General features: G+C 38.7%; 1 long non-coding RNA gene across 2 annotated transcripts; it reads right to left on the bottom strand.

Moving 5' to 3' along the window:
- Positions 1 to 1,956: 1,956 nt before the first annotated feature.
- LOC135932762 (uncharacterized) lies at positions 1,957 to 14,327 on the bottom strand. Of its 2 annotated transcripts, none has more exons than XR_010573635.1 (4): positions 14,189 to 14,327; positions 13,641 to 13,676; positions 13,062 to 13,101; positions 1,957 to 1,989 (listed from the first exon to the last, which is right to left on the bottom strand). It is a non-coding gene; the product is annotated as an uncharacterized LOC135932762 (long non-coding RNA). The 2 variants fall into 2 exon arrangements; XR_010573636.1 differs by lacking the exon at positions 1,957 to 1,989 and adding an exon at positions 5,518 to 5,738.
- Positions 14,328 to 18,693: the final 4,366 nt, after the last annotated feature.

The raw sequence follows: 18,693 nt of genomic DNA, 5'->3' as shown, positions 1-18,693 counted from the left end.
TAAAATGTAGATCCTGTGGTGAAAGAAAAATGCTTTGTCACTGTTATTACTGCAGACACATGGGAGCTAGTTTTCTCTCATAATCACAAAGCGGATGGAGATTGATTTCTGAACAGAGCACAGCAGGAGAAAACTGCTGTCACCGAAACACGCGCACGCACGCACGCACACACACACACACACCAGCAAATACAACTGAAGGACCTAGAACAATTTCTTTACCCGAACCTTCGATTTGCTGTGTTTGTGAAAGAAATGAGAAAGTTCTAATTTTGTATCGTTTTGTGTAGATAACATACTAGATGAGTTGGGAATGCCTTTTAGTCACAGCTGCTTTTCCACATACAAGAAGAACCAGAATCATTTTCCAGAGACTGAGAAATATCATAAAACAGGTAGAAACGAGGTGCAAAAAGCTCAATAGTAAAATCATGAATTTCTTCTCCCAGTAGGTTGTTTATACAAGCAGCTTATTACAAACTGTGGGGATGTTTTAATTTTAAGCAGTCTGCAGTCACAACAGGTGTGTGGCATAACATGTGATGTTTACCAAATGGTAAATGCTTATGTTCAGTTGACAAAAATCGCAAAATGGCCCCAGTAATTATGTTGAAAACAAACCATAAAGACAGATGTTATTGTTATAGAGATATACTGGTTTCACTTAGTGAGGAGGTTGGAGTGGATGGATGGTTCACCAAAGCAAATTCTGATCAAAGCTAGCTGGTTCAAGCATAAGCGACCTAAAACACTAACTGCAGGCTTAGCATTGTAACGATGATAAGAAGTGCTTCTTTTTCTATACTTGTGGTACCTGTGGCACTAGAACCCTGAGTTCTAAGATTATAAGTTGTGGCCAGTAATTGTGTTAATATAGCATAATTATATATAATGTATTATATAGTGTAATTTTTCTAGGGGATTACCAAAGCCATCTAAGAACTGTTTTATGCCAGTTCATATGTATATACACATATCAGGAAAAAAGTGAAAATTTTGATCTTTGAAAATGTGAGTAGTGTCTTTGGGCTGTACATGTAATGTGACTTATCCTGACCTGGTGAGGCAAGATGGAAAAATCAAGGGATCATTAAATACACTAGGATCAATCCTCTGGGAATCATGACTATTTATAGGCTACTAATTGCCGAGCCAATCCATCCGTTTGCAGCTGGAAAATTTCAGTTTGGACTAGAATGGTTCACTGATCAAAGCTGCTATTAATAGAATCTGTTATATACTAACAGCATTTACTATTTACAAACTATATTTTTATATTCACCTAAGAGCTTTCACATCTGGGGGCTTCTGAAAAGAAGTCCTTGAAGCCACTCTGTGAACAGCTGCAGGGTTAAGTGCCTTGCTCAGGGGAACTCTGTGCTATTCATTCATTCAGTGGAGGTTGTTACTCTCTCATTTCCTTTGCCAAGACATTCCCAGCTTCTCTGAGGATTCAGGTCAGCAGCTTTAACCTTTAGCTCAGAGACTCTGTAAATGCCACAGTGTGGCTGTCCTGCTTATTCCCTTACTAAAGCTGGTGCTGGATCACCTCTCACCAATTTTAGCTTATTATTGAAATAGTTATTAAAGGAAAACCAAACCTCTTTATTGAGCATTTCAAACAAAATACAGAACAAAATAAAAGGGATATAAACAATATTCACACGCTCTAATTATCAAAGTACATAATTAGATACATATAATAAATATACATACTGTGCATTGTGGGTGTGTCTTTATCCATAGTACCTTAAAATTCCTGTTACATATAATAAATTCCCATTTAAAGTCATAAATAAAAGAAAAAAACATGTTATTTGCATACAGTACAGAATAAAAAAAACCCCAATACCAAAGTATTGATATGTTTCTCTCAAGTGTATGTGTGTGTAAATGTATCCATGTGTGTGAGTCAGTACCTGGAAATGGGCAGGATGCCATGCTTGCTCTGATGAACATTATCACTGCCTCGCTAAGCACAGACATACCCTGCAGATATAAACAGAAACATACAGAGAAAAATGCACCCGAGTACATGCTTCTGAGAGGCAAATGAGTGGACACACAGCCATACTAAGATGACAGGTGTTTACAGCATGGTTCAGCTGTAATGATGGCACAGTCCAAGAGATACAGGTAATTGCAGGATCCACAAACACAAAGATACACACTCAATTGTGTGTTGTGTAATGTCCTGACAACTTAGAACAAGGGGCTCTTCTGGGCCCCTTAAGCCTGAAGTGGATGGTGAGTGTTATAAAATTAAGGTCAAAAAAGGGGAAATTAAAGTGGACAAAATCTCATCCTCATGATGGGCATGTTTTGAAATTATAGAAAACACCCGAAGGTAGTGAGAAACTCTTATAAGCAGCTATACAACAATATGCATACCTGGAAACAGACATGAGTGAGTCGTTCAGTTGGAACCAGAGAAAAGAGGATTTGAAACATATATTAGAAAATAGATGTAGAATCTTCCAAACACTGTATCTAAATGCCATAAAGGTTACTGATGTCAGTCATTGTGGTATATAATGGCAAATATCCTGCCCAGCTCAAGGTTCAGCACTCTGGACAGCAGTCATCACACATCTGCCTCAAGGAAGGTTGAACTACTCTGTAACTCTATCTAAATAGACAACTCAGTGAAAGAGGATTGTGGAGGTTATTTGAGAATGAACACACACTCAATATGTATGATAATTTATGAGCACATAACCCAGAGACATTTACAGCAACTATGACTGTGCGTTCTAATTAATTGGCCTCTTTCTCTCCACTTCAAATCCTTTCTGCCTTTCTTCTTTTCCTCTGTTACACCTAATCTGCCTCCAGCTGTTTGATCTCACTCTTCACTTTCTTCCCATGACTTGCAACCTCCCTCTCCCTCTCTTTGCCTTCTCCTGTCATCCTGTTGTTTCAGAACAACGACAGTAGCAGCTGACTGACTTTGTTTGAACAATTAGAGATATAAATACCCTCTATCTGCCTTTCTGTCTCCATCATTTCCCATCATGGGCCTCTTTGGAGTGATATGGTAGTTTCATTTATCTCTCCAGAGGTCACATTATCAGCAGAGTCACCAGCCCATTTCTTCTCCAATACCAATGACGCATACACTGTATGAAGGAGACGAGCTCTCAAGGACAATATTCTTTCTAGAGTTGGATAACTTTTTAAAGTTGTTAAAGCTTAGAATGTATACATAATATTTATCAGGTATCTGAAAGACATTATACAACAAGATGTAATTTTGACCATTTTCTGATGTCTCTATTTGTCTTACCTTAGCCAAGAAGAATGTGCTGGGACTTCATCTAATGTCATCTTTTTAGGCGCCTGGTTGGTTGATTTTTTTTGCAATCTCCCATATTTCTCCTTAAAACTCCCTCAAACATCCCCCCCCTTTTTTTTTCTTTTTGGAATTGCTGCACTGCCAAATGAATAATTCATCAACATATGGAAGTTCTTGTTTGTGGTTTTGTATGTGTGGACGTGCATATCCATGTGTGAGCACCACTGGCTAAGCATCCTTCTCCCCCACCTACGCTTAGTGCACTTTATGCTCAGTTTTCTGATCTTATTATAGAAACACTGGGAAAGATACTGCAACAATCTGGATTTACAACAGGAATGCTTTTTCTTGTAAAGACAGATGGCAAATGCATAAAGGAAGTGCTGGTTGTTATGGTCTCCCCTGTCCTCTATCTTTTCTTCCTTGTTTCCCGTCCCTCCTCTCTATTTGTATAAGTATGACCTTTGTGTTTGAGTGGCAGCTCTGCTGGTTTCTGCCTGGGCATACCTGTTCTTTTCATCATTCACCAATCTATTACAGTTTAAAGCCCAGGTGGAGTGTTCCATCTATTCAGATTCAGATAACTTTATCAATCCCACAGAAGAGCAGTTTATTTTCAGCTGACCCACAAAACCTACTCACACAACTTACAGTTCTTAAACAATAATCACAAATACTTTTGCATAAATGTAAGAAACTAAACCAAAGAGGTAAAATAACATGGGCATGTTAATATTCACATGATCATCAATCAAGTGACCTAATAACTAAAGATTTTAAACATCTATTTGTTCTACATCAGTGTACAAGGTAGTTCAGAGCACCTTTCTGAACAAAACATGGTCATGATGGTTAACAATGTTAACCACTACCCGATTTTCTGAGATTGAACACAAATCTCTGTCTGAATCCAATGACTTCTAACATTAGATAAAGCACTATTGCCAAATCATATGCCACTATGATTGGTAGAGTCACTTGGTGATATATAAAAAAAAAAAAACATACATAGAGGATCACTTGTGATTTTGATTCTTTAGCATTTGCACTTACCTGGCCTCTTTTCCTGCTCTCAGGAATCACTTGCTGGTGTACCAGCCTGCTTACCTGTCCTGAACACCTGCCTGCCTACTCTCTGAAACAAGTCTTCCTCCTTGCTACCGATTCATTACTTTTGTAGTCATTAAAGGCTGTAAACTACTGAATGTACATTTTTTAAAATAATAATTCTATCAGTTAGATAGAACCCAAAATTAGCTTCTATATCTGGACTTTTCTTTTTATTGGCCATTTGTGATTTTCTTTGCATTATAAAATATAGTTTTTCTCAATTTTAAACTTCGTGCTATGTATAGCTTAAGTCACAGATTAAGTGCTGACCATAAACCACATCCTGGGTTGAAATCTGACTGAGGTCTTTGTTGCATATGTTTCCTTATCTGTCTAACCTAACTTCCTGTCATCTGCAAATGCCTCATAAATACATACAGTGGAAAAACTAAGTAAATTATTAAGGCATTATGGAATTAGAACCATAGGTACATCTTGAAGCCATTTTTATAATCATAAACCAAGCTACACAGACACTTAAGCAATATATGATTGAATAATGAGTTACTACATCAAATAACAACCAATAGAATGTACGTACTACTTTTCATGCTTTACAAGAAACTACGGCATGAGTATTTGCTGACCGTTGGCAATGGATTCAGAACTTTCTTTAGTGAGTATTCATGATTCTTCTCAGGTCAAAAAGAGCCTTTTTGTGCTTCTCCGAATAGATTTTGTAATGTTCTTGTCATTCTGTGGTCTGAAGAATGAGATAACCATTAGTCTCCAAAAAAGCTGTCAGGTATAATTTCAACCTCGCTATTTCAGGTGTTGTGTGCTGAAAGCAAAGTCTGCAATCTATTACAGCTGTTCCATGCTTCCCCCTCCTTTAGTATTAACACAGACACTGACATGGCGTGAGAAATAAATAAACATTCATATGAAGAATTTCTGATACAATTTTAAATTCACTTTTTCAGCTGCTCTGCATTCAAACATGGACGTTGTCAGCCCACACGGTTTAGAAACCAGAGTCTTCCTGGTTTCAGACAGTGTGTGGCTGCAGAGTTATATGTTAATGTGTTGTAACTATAAATACACAGTGAGTCTAAAACAATCAATAACTACTGAAGGGCAGGAAATTACTCTGACCTTAATTGTTTGGAGGTACAACAAAAGTTAACTGTCTGCTCTAAAAGCTATTTTAACTGTTCATAATTAATATTTCAGGAGGAGGAAAAAGAGCATTTTGGGAAAATCCGTGAGTGTGAGGCAGGAGCGGTCAAATGCAGTCACGCCTCCCCCAGCTGGTGCCTTTGGTGTGGTAAAGATGGCTGCTGTCGAGGTGAAAAGCCCCACTATGCTGCTGTCTCTTTAAGGCCCCGCTCTGCTGCAAAAACCAATCACAAGCCAGAAAATGTGGTTAGACTGTCCTTGTCAACGACCTTGATAAGAAGCGGAACGAAGGAATGGAAGATATGTGAGAGCAGATGTGAATGAATGAAAGAGAAAGATCGAGACGAAAGTTTATAAATGAGGATGAGTCGCTCGCTGTTATTCTTTCATTTTCTCTCATATATACTCTCTTTCTCCATCCCTCTCCAACGTCACTCTATCACACTCACATATACGCACAGTGCTCCCTTCAATCCTCTCTCCTGACAGCCCTGCAGAGTGTTGCATAATTCCCAACGTGGGGGAGGGAGGACAGGACGGATGGAGGGAGGGAGGGAGGGATGGAGGTGAGGAAGGGCGAGAGAGGCAGCAGGGAGAAGGACTCACGATGCAACATGCACCACAACGCCACACTCAGCTCAACTACTGAAATCATCCAGTGCCACAGAGTTTATCACAACCAGGGAGGAATTTTCCACTTATCCTTGCATTGCTTACTTTCTTTTGGATGAATGTTCTTTGCAGGTTTTCAGTGCGGCAACAATTCACATTGACTAATTAAGCTTTGTTCTCAGCTCAGCAAGTGATGCTTGAATTTCAATGTGTTGCATGCCTGCTTCGTTAGAAATCCAATAAGAAGTGAAAGATCGTTTCTCAACAGAGCCATAACACGGATCATGAATAAGAGATGAGACGTCTGATGTCACGTGGTGTGAAAACAGATTATTCTCACTTTAGAAATATTACACAAAAGGTGACTTATTGTATGTGTTGCAGCTATTATTCAAGAAAGTGTAAATGTTTAATATGCAGCTACAATTTTAAACAAGAAATATGTGCGTTGGCTCTAGGTGTCCACTGGGAACAAGGATGTGAAAAATATATTTTTCAGGAATAAGTACTAGTGTATTTTTAATAATAACAGAAGTGGTAAAAAGATAAAAAATAAAAGGGAAGAAATGGTAAATTCAAGCAAAGCTGGAGGAACAATAACTGAACTAGTACCTTGAACGTTTGAACCATCAGGCTTTGGAAAGGACCAGAAGGTATTTTATCATCAAGGACTTTGTGTTCGTCTACACTATGCATGCAGAAAAGTTAAGATGTGATATAAACGTGTAATTTTACATTAAAAGAAAATGATGTTGTTTTATGTAACAATTTTACTAGTCCAGACCTCTTGGCATGTGGCCTATAAACTACACTACTATTATTAACAGCCTTGAATCATATGGACTGTGGCTTTTGCAACTGCACTTTTGCAGAGAAGTAACATACTGTCAGTCACAGCTGAGCTCTCGAAAGGGATCCACTTTAAAAGTCTTGCGGTTTTTACCACAAGGTGAAAAAAAGTCCTCCCTCATAATTGAATTATAAACAGATTTACTTGTGTTTGGTTTCTCTGGGTTTCATTTTTTCTTTTTTTACTACTACAGTACATAAACTCTCTTCTGTTTCTCCTCATCTTCTATGATGCTGCTCTTTCATTACACATCTAAAACAAATGCCATCTCTGTCTCCCTGGGAATCACACATACTGACATAGACACCCACACACGGATATTTAGAGGCGTCAGGATGACCTTGCAGAGGAAATCACTGGTCATTTATCATGTTATGGCTCCAGTGGTGCATGGAGCAGGAGATTTGATAAGACCTTGAGATAAATTTGGTCGATTTATGTCTGCAAGGCCACTTGGGGATCGGAGAGAGTGGCAGACATTAAGCTAGTTATAGCCCACTGTGTGCTACATGTTACATAAGAGGTTTATGAGCATTTTTCTATAGAGTGCTGCCATTTGATATTTTACAGCATCACATAAAACAAGATTTTACTTTTGCTGCCCTGAAAAATAAAGGTTTTCCATCAGGGTGTTGAGAAAACCCTCTGGACCGTGAAAGGCATAGGTTACATTTTGAATCATGACCAACTGTCAGGTACAGATAATAAGAAATCGAAAAGAATGGCTTTTGTTTAGGCCGGTGGATTTAAAGATCTGCATGTGTCTATGTTTGTGTATAAATGTGTTCAGTGAATATGAAAGTGAAGCCATTTAAAGGACAGAATTCCTATGCACTGACAGCTCAGCAATATTAGTGTAACACATGCAATGGCATGATGCTCTGAGAGCATTAAAAACGTACGTTCGGTCCTGCAGTAGTTGTTTATCACCTGATGACAGCATGCTATGTATTATTGAATATCACAGAGGGTAATGAGTTCAATGCTTCTGAAAAGAAACTAGCAGGTTTAGGGTTAGGGAGTTAGGGAAGGGTTAGTAATGAAGTAGATTTGGGCCGGCTGCTGAAAATGCTTTGCTATCTTCCAGTGGGCACGTGCCAGAAGAATCAAGTGCAAAACCACATCTTGAATAAATCATCTCTTCAAAGATTGCATCCACCTGTCAGTCTGCACTCTTCCTGTGCAGGCTGATAAACACCAACGCCTCTCACTCACTGGCCTTTCCTCCAAAGTAATGAGGAGAAGCAGCTCTGGGACGAGCCCTGAAATGTCTTCACATTTGTCTTGTGTGACATGTTTGGGGAAACAAAAACAAAAAAACCTGCCAGTGGACACAATAATAACTTAAAGTTAAATGCATCACGGTGTAACAGCATCTCAAATTATTGATGGCATATGAGCACTCTCTCACAGCAGACAGTATGTGAGCCCTTTTCTGCACTTTCGAATTTGAAGGACAATTAATGGAAATCAGCCATCATTAGTTATTTTCTACACCAACTATTTGTTGGTGTTTTTTTTGCATGCTGAAATATTGGACTGCATCAAACTGTACAGGTGTTACTCCATACATATACATGTACAGCTCATTTTTAGAGTCTTAATGAAGGTGACAAAAAGACAGATGAGAGACCGCAAGACAGACCACAGGAAAAACAAGCTGTGATGCTGTTGCTTTTGAAACCGACTGCTATTTTGGCTTTAAAGTACATTTTCAAAGTACAAACGAGTGCTGTGACTCGGTGAAAAGCTTCACGAATCAGCCTAGAATGAACCCAGCTGTGAAACAACAGTCACGACAAACATTTCTCACCACAAACCTGCAAAGAAAAACAGCAACCTTCAGCCCTCATTAAGGGGCCGTATCAGAACTTATTCACATTTCAGTCAATTTGTTTCAAACATGCGGGCTGTAGCTCCTCTAAACTCGCTAACTGCTACAACTCTCTAAAAACTGAAAGTCTCCATTGCTCATTTTGTTCAAACATTTTCAACCTAAAAAGTCTACACTGGCACAAACTCACAAAACAGCTAGGTTCAAAAATCAGAACTCCAGAAGTCACATAATTTGGGAGGAACTTCATCCCAGCTTATGTGACATAAGGAGTCTAGAAAGACAGTATCAAACAGCACACAGCAACATGTAAAAACATAATGTGTCAGCATCTTGGGAGTGCTGGAAAAGGCCAAGCAAACTGTCTTTTTCTGCTGTATATATAACCCGTACATAAAAGATGGCTGTAAACACCTGGACGTCACCTATGGTTTCTTAAGTCCTGTTTTGAAGCCTTGACTTGAGAATTTTTGCCACTCATTCTGACCATAGACTGTACATAAATGATGGACATCACCCAGTGGTTTGCAAAATCCTGCTAAAGTTGAGCATTTTTGTTGTCAACATCATAAGAGATTGTCATTCAAAAGGCAGGCCTGACCTAAAGCTTTATCATGTTTCTGGACACTAATGAGGATTTTAATATACAAAACAAACATGTCGTATTTAATGACCATACACTTATTTACTTTTATCTTTTAATCTCTGCATTGGCTTCAGTTTTAAGATCCAGACACTAAATCTTTCATCTAGAGTGCATTTATCAGACTGATAAGTCAAGGTTGAATTCATAAGACAGACAAGTTCTCTACTTTTAAGATTAGGCTTAAAATTTCTCTTTTTGAAAAAGTTTATGGATCAGGTGACCCTGAACTCTTTCTTAGTTACACCGGAGTAGGCCTTGAGTGCTGGGGGCTTCCCATGATGCACTGAGTGTTTCATCTTCACTCAACTCTTTTCACTTCAGTATACATCACTCTGCATTAAATAATAAGTTATTATTTATCTCTGGCTCTCTTCTATAGTTTATCTGTTGTCCTATCTCCCTCCTCTCACCCTCAACTTGTTGCAGTAGATCTGCCCGTCCCTGAGCCTGGTTCTGCCAGAGGATTTTTTTTGTTAAAAGGGAGTTCTTCCTTCCCACAGTCACCAAGGATTTAGTAATAGGAGGTCATCTCATTGCCAGGAATTTTTTCACTATTATTGCAGGGTCTTTACCTTACAATATACACTTATCAGCCATAACCTTTATTTTGTGTAATTTTAAAAAGTATCTCACATTTATATTATTTAAAATATTCCCTCAATGAGGAAGAAGCACAATTATCTGAACTATGTTATGTACACTTTTGGCCCTCGTGTTTTCCTGCCTTCACCTTTCAGTCAATCTTTTTCTGTGTATCTGTTTCCATCCTGTTTTTTTTTTTTTTTACACATCTATTAGTCACTCTCTTCTGCTGTCTCCTCACATCTTTTACTCCACCTACTACCCTGTCATCCTGTCATCTTGCAGATCCCATCCATCCATTACACATGCAGCTGTGGCTACACTCTGATGGGCACTCCATTTTAACACCAGCTCCCAAACAGCACCGTCTAAAATGGTTCCCCTGCGCAGGACTCGTGGGATGTGGAAGCTGCAGGGTGATTTAACTCACTATGACAGGAACGTTAATGGGAAAATCTATGATTTAGTGTTTTAGGGTTTGTATTTTAGAAGCTTTGTTGGCAGGCAGGAAATCTGTGTCGCTGTGTGATTTACAGTTGGAGGATTACAGCATGACTAGTATGTTAATGAGAAGCACTTTAACATGCAAATATTTACATATTTTATGTAAATGTAAGAGGTGCTTTTGTTTTTAGACGATCGCTGTTATCTAGAGTGATTTATCTGTATTGACCGAATCGTATTTTACAATTAGTTCTTCTGAATTCTCATTCCCACAATCGTCATACAGCCTTGTCATCTTATCTTACACCCTTCTCCTTACTGCATCTATGAATGAATCAGCCAAGAAGAGTGAGTGAGTGAGTGAAATGTAGATAGAAAAGAGAGCGAGGGAGAGAAGGGGAAATGGCAAGTTTAATTTTAGACACGACACGTAATTCCCCCTCTTTTGCATGGCTTCTATAAATAAACTCAGCTCTCTCCCCCCACTCAACCCCCCACTTGCCCACGCAATCATTGTTTGATGGACAAAAAGGGAGGGTGGGGGTGTTGCTTAGCAACTGTATCCTGACTTGGCAAGTCATGTGACTGGGAAATGACTGGCATGGTATGTGGTAGTAGCACAATTGTGCCTGAGAGCAGGACACATGCATAGTGACACACAGACACACACACACGTAAACACGGAGACATAAAAGTAAAGGATTAGAAATATACACAGTTAGATCTTCTCTCTCATTCAGCCAGGCTCAGTTTACAGAGTGAATTGATGTCATTAACCATTAATGCATTGATGCATTGTCACAATAGTACCTTAACTGTACATGTTGATTATATATTGCACTAAATATGTTGATAAATCAGTCAGATTGAGCAGTGACACATGACTGACAGAGAAACGTCTGCGACCGCCTGATGCTTCTAGATTGGTTTAACTGCAATGTTATGTAACAGGGAGTCTCAAGGCTTTTAGGAGGAGGGATAATGGGTGTGTGGCTCCTTTAATGGACCACTAAGAGAACTGAATGTACTGTACATGAGCCTATTAGCACAACACTTTGCCTAAAACAACATTATAGTGAAACTGATGTGATAAGCGCCATTACAAATGGCGAGAAAAGGGGAATATCCATTTTCCTAATGAATCACTGGCAACAGGACTTGTAGCGTCACAGTGACGTAAAGCATTGCTGTCAGAGTCAGGATTTTTACCCACTGACTGTTGATGGCAATTAAGATGTTTGTTTCTTTACAGGAGTATATTTTTTTAACTAATACCTTTAAGCTAAGATAATTACATTAGTAAATTAGACAAATGTGGCAGATAATGTGCTTTGCAGTTTGAATTTTATTTTAATTTTTAAAACAGGCTGCATTTATGAAAAGAGTAATTTTTCCACATTTCATGAGTCCTGAAAAAATATTCAATCTCAGCAGAGCCTCTGGGAGTGCAATGACCTGACTGTGGACTGTATATGAGACATGAATATGGCTACTCAGGTATTTAATGAGGCCATAAGAGGAATTGCAGCTTTGCAGCTCCCATGTTGGCTTAGTCTTTTAGAACTTGTCACATGTTATATGCTGATGGTGCAAGTTGTTTTATCACCTCAGAGGGCTACATCACTGTTGATGTCTCTTTCCTGTGTCAAAGTTTTAGCATCATTAGACTGTGGAAATGTCACTTAGTGGATCACTTCAGATTGAAGCTTCAAAGTGCTATTTATATATGCTACCCTAGAGAAAAGTCAGGGGATTTTTGGACTTTTGCACTACCCACAAGGTCTGGCTAAGTCATATTTATCATGTTTGATATAAAACAAATTAAATGTTTTCTGGTATTATTTGCATTTTGAAAACAACATCTTGCTTTACATGTATGCGTTCTGGTTGTAATGAATGATTAGTTCAGTTAGAAGTCACAGTTGTTTTGGCAATTTGTACTGGCACACTGACTAAGTGCTGATTCACTGTTTGCATTTTAAATCCTTTTAACAAGGCACTTCCAGGGAAGTCTGGAGGCTGTTTAAATATATGCAAGTAAGAGAGCTGCAGCACTGTGCCTCTAAATCACAAATATGACTTATAAATGAGCTGCAGTGGTTTCAAAATCATGCATAGGTTATGTATTCACTGTTTTTATAATTTCTTGATGAATCTGTAGTATCTGTCTTCGCTACAGTACAAAACTGCTGGAAGTGAAAAAACTCTAATAGCATGAACCATGTACCGGTAATGCCTGACTTAGCTTTTGTTCCAAAAAACCTTTTGCTGTAATTGCATAGCTAATAATTATTTAAATGCAAGGAACTACATATTTGTCAATGATTTATTTAGTTTCATGAATAATATGGTTGAACTGCCAGTAGATGCAAATGTGCCCTGAAAATTAGATGTAATAATAATAATAATAATAATAATAATAATAATGATAATAATGATGAATAGTTGTGCGGTTGTGAAATGATGCTGGCCTCATTCACACAGACGAGTGCGAGGGAAATATGTTATCTTCACTTGCTTTACAAATGCTCTTCATTTATGAACCGAGAAGAAAAAAAAATACACATACCTTTTTCTTCCCGTGCACTACAACCACCTGATTTCAGCTCCTGTGTAGGGAGGAGGAAAATAGCAGATATGGGTATTACTTTTTATTTTTTATTGCACAAAAGGACAAGACGGAGATGATGAAATGTGCCCGTGACAGAAACAACTGCATAATAGCTTAAGACACAGACAGCATTCTATCACTAAGATAGCCAAGAACCAGAAATGATGTTAAAGCCGAGTGAATGCCGACCCCCAGCCGAGCAGCCTGATCTTTAACAGGTAACAAAGGTAGTGATGAGCTTTCAGGCCTGCAGCAATGTAGCCTCGTTTAGGATAAGGACTCCTTGTGTGTAGAACCGTAGCCTTATGTTTGTTAAATGGCAATTATGTGACAGTGCTTTCAGGTCAGTTTGTGGAGTGTAGTTAACAGTTTACTTTCTCTGCTGAGCAATTAAATTTAATGCTTTTTTTGAGTAATGATCCTAACTCTGCATAGAAGTACTTAGATCTTATCACAGGTAAATGCTTACTCTGTTGTAGGTGAAACTATTGAGCTTTAAGTGGAGATCGCAGCTGTGTGGATAGAATAAGAACTTACTTCAGGTTTGGGCACCTTCTTCAGAGACCAGCATAACTGTTGGTAGGGAATGGGAAACCAAACAGTTAACTCATGTGTATTTGAATTACTTTAAATTGACATCCCTGCCAAACCACCCGGCCAACAGTGATAAATACTTTTTCATGGAAGAACATTCTCAAACTGCCAAAGCAAGATTCTAGTACGACATAAAAATGATAACACAAATGGTGGGTAAGCACTCAAGTACAGCAGAATTTACTGCAGATTGCAGTATCTTTTATTACTGGGTTTATAAAAATCACTTCAGAGAAGGTAGATGCACAAAATTAACAGTTTGAAAATTATATCTCCCTTTACTGCGTACAGTCAAAATGACATTTTCAGTTCGCCACAGGGTGTTAGATTTTTTAAAAATCAACATTTTGGAACAAAAAATAAAAAGATACTTTTAAATGTACATGCTTTGCACAAGTAAAGTTGCACTGTACAAATTGAGTTTAGTATCAAACCATGGGTCATTGGTTGCTACATGTCCCATAATCCTTTGCAGAAGGCCTCCCCATTACCTGATCAGCGTCCTGGCAGATTGGCTGGGATTCAATGAGCCTGGCAAGAATAAGATCTGAGCAGCTCTAATGTGCACAATCCATTTTGTTAGCTGGCAGGTGGTGTAACTGTTTCCCACTAGTCCTGCATAATTGCTGAAAAGTAAATTTATTTTCAATTCAAACTGAATTAACTAAGCTGATTAGTTCTTTATACAACTGGAAAATTGCCTCTCCTCAACTCTGAGATGCCGATGTTCTCAGACCAACCAGGAAGTGTTCACACCTCCCCGAATATTCACCTTGACAAACCCACAACTCCCCCCTGCACACCCTCCTCCTCTGCCCTTCTCATTGGATGAGAGACTGTGCCAAAACATACTCTGATTGGTTGCCAGGACCAAGCCTGTTGCTGGGCTGTTTCCATGGAGATCACTATCGCCTCTTCCCCTCGCCTCATCCAGACAGAGAGAGAGCGAGGGAACCATAGGAAGTAGAGACAAATGATGACAATGAAAAGAGAGTAATTAGATTTGGGAATAAGGGTGAGACAGAGATGGAAGGGTCTGTCTGTGTGTCAGTGAAGCAGTAAGGAGAAAAATTAGTTAAAAATGAGTGGAGGTGGACATATATGTTGAGGAATTCTGTATAATTTCTTGTATCATGATGTTTCTTTTTGCAGACATGCAGTCAACATATTGACAGCAGCTGCAGGCATATCCTCATACACCATGTACCTTTATCCTGGACCTTCTCTCCCATTTCTGCTTGTTCTACTCTCTAAGGCAAATTAAGAGCATCCAAAGAATCAGACCTATAAGAAAACAAGATTGTAATACTCTCTGAAATCAGGCCAGCATACTCACTATAGAGCTGAGTTCAATGGTATACTCACACAGATTAATACGAGTCTAATGTGCTATTATTAGATAACAGAAGAGCCAAGTCCAAATATCAATTTGCCTGAACATAAAAACGTCTGAATATAGAAAATTAGTGCCCTGAATACGTCCGCAAGAGATGTTAGTGAATTAGTGCTTACAATGAAACTGTGACGAATTATAACAGCAAGCTTTCAGTCTATTAAACAGCATCATCATGTGGCGTAATTATACATCAGCATCTTTCATTTTTACCAGTATGTTCTCCTTCAGAGCTCTTTTGCTGTAGCTAAGCTCACTGAATCCCTAATGGCGTCTAGTCGATTCATCTGAACCCACGGCACAGCACAGCATGAAGAAACCAGCAGCTGTTTTTGGCAATCCAAAAACAATATCAGATCCAGTGATGTAGCCCAGCTGACATGGCTGCTTAGAGATATTTGAAGCATTAAAAAAAAAGAAAAGAGAGAGAAAAAAGAGAAGATGTGTGAATACATGACCAGAAGGCAGGAGGCAGTGATAGATGTTACAGTACGGGAAGGTGAGGGGGCTGACAAAGAAAAGGAACTGTGCATATTTAATTAGCTGCACAGAATAACAGAACTGCACAGTTTAAGCCCCACAAAGACACTCACTCAGTTTTTATAATTTACAGCTGAGTTCTGATTTATGGGCTTGAAATATTGCACATGTTGCATATGAATGCTATAAATGAGATTCCTCTCTAATGTTGGATGAAACTGTTTTCCCATAGCGAAGAATATTTGTATTAGTTTGTCTGGTAGCCTGCAGTGCAGACATTCATCAGATCTGTCAGATTCTGTTTGTTAGAATAAAGGTGTAAACCAGGCTGCTGAGACATCCGTCAGCTCTCCTGCAGAGCCTTGGTGGTGTTGGTGAAGAGAGCACTGCTTATTCTTTTTTTCTTAGTGTCGGAATTTGTTATAGAAGCAAATTGAAGCGATACTAGTGGAAATTCAAGACTAATGTTTTAAAAAAAAAAAAATACAACTGGTACTCTAATCCACTTCCAGTTAAGAGAAGGAAAAAAAAACGTAACACTTGGCCTGAGTTTGGGGCAAATTAATATGCATAAGGAAAGGAAATAGTCGGGGCATTTGAGGATACTACGCTGACAACATGTGAGGTTAAACTCTGGGTCATTGTAAGCTGCATTTTTCCAGCAGGCAGATTTTGTATGCGTGTTTGAAATACCAAAGCTATTATGCTAGCAAGCAAAACTGAGACTGGGATTTAAAGGCAAATCAATCTTGGGTTTTAAATCCTTAATAACATGAATGAATAATAATCCACCTGCCATATTTGCCGTCTGCCAAATTCTCATGTGATATTGCAAGCAGTTACTTATGGATCCTGCAATTAAGGGGCAACATTAGTATTCATTTCACTACCATTTCTCATGACATGAGGAGTTTAAGTCTATATCTTAAGTCCAATATTTGCTCTGCTAGCTTCACTCCTGAGGGAAATATCTGGCTTTTTAGATATTAAACGCTTCACTCACAGCTATAAGGCAATTTGTATGTGCAGAGCAGGTAGATCAAGTTTTATTTTATAAAACAGCTGCATGATTTCATTGAAGCAATACCGATGAGAGTGGTTGGAATGTAAAGTGCAGTTAAAGGTGCAGATCTGGAAATCTAAGGAATTAACTGAAAGTGTCGAGGTTGTGGAAAATCTGGATGCAAAATGCAGACTCGAAAGGACAGATTTAACAAACAAAAAACAAACCTTTATTATGTGAGCTGGCATAGCCACATAGCTGAAGGCCACAGGGTTAAAAAATAATCAAAAGCTGGTAATACATGAAGTAAACTGAGGGCTTAAATACACACAAGGTGATCAGGGAAAGAGACACAGCTGGGAAAACAAGGCACAGGTGAACAGAATCAATTAACGAGCCAGAGGGAAGGAAAACTGAACACACAGGAAACTAACAGAGACAGAGACTAAAACACATGAGCATGACAGGACAAAGTAAACACAAACGCAAAACTGACTAAACACAGGAAACATCACAGAAGCACAGACTAGGCTTGAGGAAACTAGGAGGACAGGGAAAACCTTAATAACTAACAAGATCAGAATGAAAGCAAAGCGAGGTACAGAACCCAGGATCATGACAGCAAGACTTTAAATGCACCTTAGAAGCCATGTTGTTCATTTTTAAACAATATACAAACATTTATCGTTATCATATTCAGCTGCTAGTCCAGTTTTATTTGTTTGGGTGGCTAAAGTTCAGGAGGTATAGCAGGTCATCTACTAATTGGAACGTTGGTGGTTCGATCCCTGGCTGCTCCCGTCTGCATGCCAAATATCCTTGGGCAAGATGATAACCCCAAGTTGCTCTCCAGTGCACCCATCAGAGTGTGACTGTTAGACAGAAAGCACTTAAGCAAAGAAAATAGTGCTTGGGTGAATGAGGCATGTTGTACAAACCGCTTTGAGTGCTCAGGTAGATTAGAAAAGCGCTATCCAAGAACCAGTCCATTTGCCAAATAAATAAAAACACAGAGGCTGAGTGTTATAGGTCCTTACTTATACAGAAACAGATGTCTTGTTAATTTTTTTCAAATCACTGTAGGCCTCATAGTATCTGACAAGTATACAAAAAGAAACTGTTTAAGATGAATTCATGGTCCTGCTTTTGATTTAAAGGTATGTTTGGATGGGTAAAGGTGAGGCTTTCAAACATAAACACATATCGTACCAGCGATCAAGCATGGTGGGGGGTAGCATCACACTCAAATATCCAGGCAGAATTTTGCCACATGGTCAAAAGCATCGGGTCAAGATGTAACTTGCTAGGGAACATTTAATAGATATTAGTGAGGATGTCTGTATATATGCGAGCCTATGTATAATTTTAACCCTGTGTGGATTTCAGAAAATCCCAAATACATTCAACTGACCTCAACTGTAACTCCAGTTCTGTGAGTATGTTTGTGGTCTTCTTAGAAGCTTGTTGATGCACACTATAGTCTGTGGTGGTCATGGCTGCTCCAGTACACCAACTCTGTTGCTTGTATGAATACACTGTTTTCAAGTGAATGTCATATGGTTTGAGTCTAACAAGCTATTTATCTATCAAGCTCTTATCTGCACAATCTCATACGTCAAGCTACTTTTTGCACAATGCTCAGTCTTTTGCACAACTCAGTGTCATTGTTAAACTTTTCTATCGCACTGTTGTGTCTGTATCGTTCTGTTCTGTCTGGTGTTATTCTTTCTTTTTATTTTTTGCAATTTTTGCACACTTACACTTTATGTAGTCCTTTGTTGATTGTCTGTTATATGTTATATGTAGCACCGTGGTCTTAGAGGTACATTGTCTCCCTTCACTGTGTACTGTACCACTGCAAACGGTTGAAATGACAATAAAGCCACTTGACTTTATCTACTGGAACTTCCTCAAATGGAGTGTTAATGGAAATATATCTGGAGAAAAACAAGGGTCAACATATTGTTTTTGTCGGCTCATGTCTAGATACAGTTTTTATATTTTATTTCTTGTAGTCTGGACTGCTGCTTTAAATTCTTTGATTAAATAGCATGATAATTAAAGGGCACTTTTAAAGGCCAGCCAGAGACGCTTAGTATGCATCAGCAAGCATAAGAGCA

This window comes from Pelmatolapia mariae, linkage group LG22, assembly GCF_036321145.2.
Source record: "Pelmatolapia mariae isolate MD_Pm_ZW linkage group LG22, Pm_UMD_F_2, whole genome shotgun sequence".
NCBI classification, from domain to species: Eukaryota; Metazoa; Chordata; class Actinopteri; order Cichliformes; family Cichlidae; genus Pelmatolapia; species Pelmatolapia mariae.
Note: the sequence above shows the minus strand (reverse complement) of the source record. Positions and strands in the feature narration are given on the sequence as shown.